The following is a 5000-nucleotide window of genomic DNA, read 5'->3' on the forward strand; positions in this document are numbered from 1 at the left end:
CTCTTTCTCTGTTTTAGTTTGTATTCTGTTCAATTCAGTGCACCTAGAATTGCAAATATAACAACTAAGAAATATTGTCACGCACTTCTAATATGTTATCTCTGACCCTCGACCTCAACAGGTTTGTGTGAAATAGTTGTCTGGGAGAGTTTATTCCTCATTCATTTTTGGAAGGAATCTCCAGTGCCAGTGACTTGTAACTCATTTTTTTTTACGCTACTCTATAGTCACTTTGGTAAAAGAGGAATAAAACAAATGTCGCTGCAACGAAAACATTTTTTGTTCTCTAATCAAAGAAAGTTATCTGGAGTTGATTATATCATTTTATCAGGATAATTATTTATTATTTTCTTGACCTAGTATTATTATTGCCACTGATAATAACTATGCACAATTATAATTATAGCAACGTACTAGATGTTGCTATAATTATAATAACTATGCACAATTATAATTATAGCAACATCTAGTATGTACATTTTACATTATGTATGCTACTTGGAATGCCATAAGCAGATACAGGTCAAGGCCTTCAGATAATGTTCACAATGAACATCAGAATAGAGAAGAAATGCTGTCAGTGACATCCACCGTGGCACGGATATTGAGCCCGGATCTGTGGATCTTCTAGGAATTTTACAGTTTCTGGACGTTACCATGCAAGGTGTGAAAACAAAAACAGGGGAGAAAGGCCAGTCTGGTTCTAGCTGACAGGACGTCCTCATCACCCCTTACATCTGTGGTGAGCAGAAAAGCATCTCGGAACACATCAACCCTTGAGGCAGATTTAATGAAACACCACATTGGTTTCTATTTCCTCTCAGCCTACTCAGAGAAGGCTCAGGTTCACCAACACTTCCAGTAAATGTCGATTCCAGCTCTTGACAGCCAAGTCAAAGAAGCCTGATGGATGCAGTGGTGCAGGTGTTGGACTACAGATCAGAAGGTTGTGAGATCAAATCCCAGTCCCAGTCCCACTGCTGGACCACTGTGCAAGGCCCTCAATTGCTCAGTTGTAAAAAATGAGATAAAACTATATGTTGCTCTAAATAACGGTGTCAAATGAATTTCTGGGTCTGTATAATTGTTGTCCTGCTACACACGATTGGTGTCTCTTTAACAATATACTCCAAAAAAAACCCAACATATTTTGGTAGACATTTGTAATATGTATATTTACATGTATACATGTATAATTTACTTATTAAGCAAAACAGAGATTACATTTATATAGACGTTCTTCTTCTTCTTCTTCTTCTTCTTTCTGTAAGCTTTTGTGCATGTTATCAGTGCGTTGTATTAATGTGGAAACAGTGGGAGTGTAGATAACGTTGTCTCTTCTTCATACACTTAGAATGTGTTCCTTTGTTGGTTGTTTCAGCTCAGGAATGTTGCTCTAAGCTCTGACCCACTACAAAGGCAGAACAGTTGGCTAATCTTTCCTTCAACACACCGACCCTGATGTATACTCAGATTACACCTACCACCTAAATATCTCCTACATTTAGTTTTATACCTGCTCAGCCTTCTTCTGAGATTTCAGCAGGGATCAAGGTGCAGTTTGTATACGAGTGCGTGCGTGCGTGTGTGTACGTGCGTATGTGTGTGTGTGTGTGTGTGTGTGTGTGTGTAATACCTTTACTCTTGCAGTCCTTATTTCCTTCCCTCCACTCCCACTCTCGTTCCAGAGAAGGTAGGTGTTTTCAGGAGAAAGAAAAGACTGCAGGTCTGCTCACTATGTACAAATTCCTCACAAGTACATATACTGTTTGTTTGTTTTTTCCCCCTGGACATTCTGTCAGGCTTGCTGCCTCACTGCATCATGAGAATGAGCTCATGTTAAATAGGTCTCAGTAGGATTCAGGTTGGAATGACATCATTTGTTGTTCCCCGCCTTTTGAGCTACAAAGTGGGAGACAATAAAAACATCCTGCACGACAAAGTAGGAATTACAAATAGAAGCAAGTGCATGTTCTTTGTTGTGCGTTGTCTTCGCTGTTATGTCGACCCTGACAAGTTTTAGTCAAATGCGTTTCTTCAGTTACCAACGATGAATCTTCAGAAACAAAAATAAATGGACAGGAACCAACGGAGAGGTACACATCACACATAGACGTATAGAAAGCATCAATGTACTTATGTAATATACAATGTATTAATGTATGTGGATGTAACTGTAACGACGTGTTGCTTTGGTTTGAATCCATAAGTGGAGTTTTATTTCAACAAATCCAAAATAGTGGATTTTGGAAGAGTCGAGAAAAACCGGCAGAAATCCAAATACAGGAAAAGACAATCAGTGGAGCAAACAAATCAACAGAACAAATCCACAAAAGAGAAACTGAGAAAATATAATAAGGGTCAAAAAAACAGTGGCAAAAGTGAACAATAGAGAAGCGTGGCGTCGGCCGGACGCAGCTTAAATAGCTGTGAACCCCAGAAGTGATCCAGCGACTCGGAAGTACTAGAACTCAGACTCGGCTCCCTCTGGTGGCGCGGAGGGGGTGAGACGGCGTGTTGTAACTGTAACTAAAACTAAATTTCCAATAGGTTTATATTGCAGCACATTGACTGTTTTTGAATATTGTATTATTGTATTACAATATTATTATTATTAAGTGTTAGGTTACTTAAAGTGTGCATGTGTGTGTGTGCGTGTGTGCGCCCGTGTGTGCGTGTACGTGTGTGTAGGGGTAGCCACTAACAGGATGCTTTTGGTTTAAATACACTAGTCATTATTCACTAGTCATAACTAAGGTCATAAAGCTTTAGTTATTCCCTGTTACACATAATCTAGATCTCGTTTACATTTTATCTCTTGTTTGTATTTATGTTGCGAATGTGACTGAAAAAGACAGTACACTGATTTCATTAAAAGACAAGAATCTTACAATTAATATTTTGTGATTATAATTAGGATCTTGTATTGGAACATTTATTAATGAGCAAATATACATTTATACATTTATAAAAAAGATTATGTAGTCTTATTTCATCTGATATTGTCATGCAGCAAATTTTTAAGACCTTGGCTCTGCTCTTCAGTTCGAATGAAATTTTTAACAATTCACATTGTCTCAAATCAGCTTTACAGAAGTATAGAAACAGAATAATGGATTATAAATTAAGTTACTATTTATCTTTAGCGGTTTTCCCTAAAGAGCAAGCCTGAGGTGACGACGGCGAGGAAAAACTGACTGAGATGATATGAGGAAGAAACCATGAGAAGAACCAGACTCAGAAGGAAACCCATCTTCATTTGGGGGACACTGGAGAGTAAATAATGTAAATGTAAATAATGTCCTACAACAGTTTGTAGTTGAGTTTAATAGAGGTATTAACAGGTTAGAGCAGTTCCCGAGTTCAACACCGACCCAGCACTAAATCATTCTTGCCGGAGTCTTCAAATGAAGATCCGAGCACAAAGCCGACCGACGCAAACAGTAGCTCAAAGATGTTGTCTTTCAGATCTCCATATCTAAATTGTCATGAAATAGACCATTTAATTATTCAGCATTTTTATTATTCAGCAACTCCTATTTGGATGTTCATTATTCTACATTACATTATGCTACTGAATTAAGCATGATGTCACGTCTAGGAGTGTTTTTCTGCCGAGAGCAGCACAGCTGCGGACTGAAGTTAGAGCTGTGCATTGGGACTTTGGGACAAAGTCTCAGGAGAGATGTTCAGAAGAATAACTCGGTGCATTATTTCTCTATCTTACGGATAAGCAAGGACATGCGCACGCTGCTTGATGATGCCACATTTAATTCTCTTATCTTTTGTTGTTTTTCTGCTTGTAGTAGATACCAAATATATGTTCATTAACTCTTACAGAGCTCCCTATTTTAAAATCAGGTAGAAATCACATCTGTCACAGCAGCAGCACGTTGTACAAGCGGATCTTATATTCCTTAATGGTACCTTGCGTACTCTGATGGACGTAATTATCCTTTGAAGGCTATGGGGTTGTTTTCTTCTTGGTGACGTTCACCAGTTTCCTTTCCTACTTTAATTACACACCAGGAAAAATCCTCAGGTCTCATCACTCATCAACATTCTGGTTCTCTTTTGCCTATCATCTGACATAAATGAGATGCACACATGCGTACATGGGATAACGCAGTCTGCCTTCTACAGACAGGACGTCTAACCGTGTGGCAGGGTTATTAGACACTACAGTGGCTTAGTTCAGCTTACAGGTGTAAGATGTCACACTGCTCAGAAGTACTGTGATCTAAGGCTTTCCTTATATACAGAACAGTTCCTTAAATTCAGGTTTGAGGCGTGTGTGTGTGTGTGTGTGTGTGTGTGTGTGTGTTTTTTTTAATAGAGCAGACACCGAGGTCTAGACCATGTTGGGGGTGAGTTTATTTCTGCTCAGCCTACACACAGCTGTTTTCTGTCCAGGATCTGTTTGGTGTGTGTGTGTGTGTGTGCGTTTGTGTGTCATAAGAAAATGGTGAGTCTAAGCACCAGGTGTGACCAGGTGTTCTGAGGACACACACACACACACACACACACACACACACACACACACACACCCCTCCTGCACTTTAGAAAAACATCTCAAAAACGAAAATGTGCAGAGGATTTTTCATCAATTAATCAACTTCAATGAGACCACTGTAGACGTTTAGAAGTTTAAACTGAAAATGATATCCTCTAAACCTCTATTTAAAAGATACATGTCTTGTCTTTATAATTCTGTAACTACTCACTAATCTCTTACAGACAGGGAGGTATGACTTTTAAGCCTGGGGCTAGGTGTGGGTTAAGAGTGATTACTATATGAGTGTGTGTGTGGGTGTGTGTGAGTTTATGGGTGTGAGTTCATGTATGATGTGGTGTGTGTGTGTGTGTGTGTGTGTGTTGTCATGGTAGATAGGCTTGGACACTGAAACTAGCCATGAGAAGTTGAATAGTCTTTATATTAAGTTGTATGGGTAGAGCTTTTGTGTCTGGTTCCTCACAAGGTTTCTTCCTTTTCCGTTTAA

The 5000-nt window shown here is 39.0% G+C and overlaps 1 protein-coding gene across 22 annotated transcripts in view; it reads left to right on the forward strand.

The window, feature by feature from the left end:
• Positions 1-5000, forward strand: part of magi1a (membrane associated guanylate kinase, WW and PDZ domain containing 1a) — a 99247-nt gene that overhangs the window by 7262 nt on the left and 86985 nt on the right. The window lies entirely within an intron of this gene.

Source organism: Tachysurus fulvidraco, chromosome 14 (genome assembly GCF_022655615.1).
Source record: "Tachysurus fulvidraco isolate hzauxx_2018 chromosome 14, HZAU_PFXX_2.0, whole genome shotgun sequence".
In the NCBI taxonomy this organism is placed as follows: domain Eukaryota; kingdom Metazoa; phylum Chordata; class Actinopteri; order Siluriformes; family Bagridae; genus Tachysurus; species Tachysurus fulvidraco.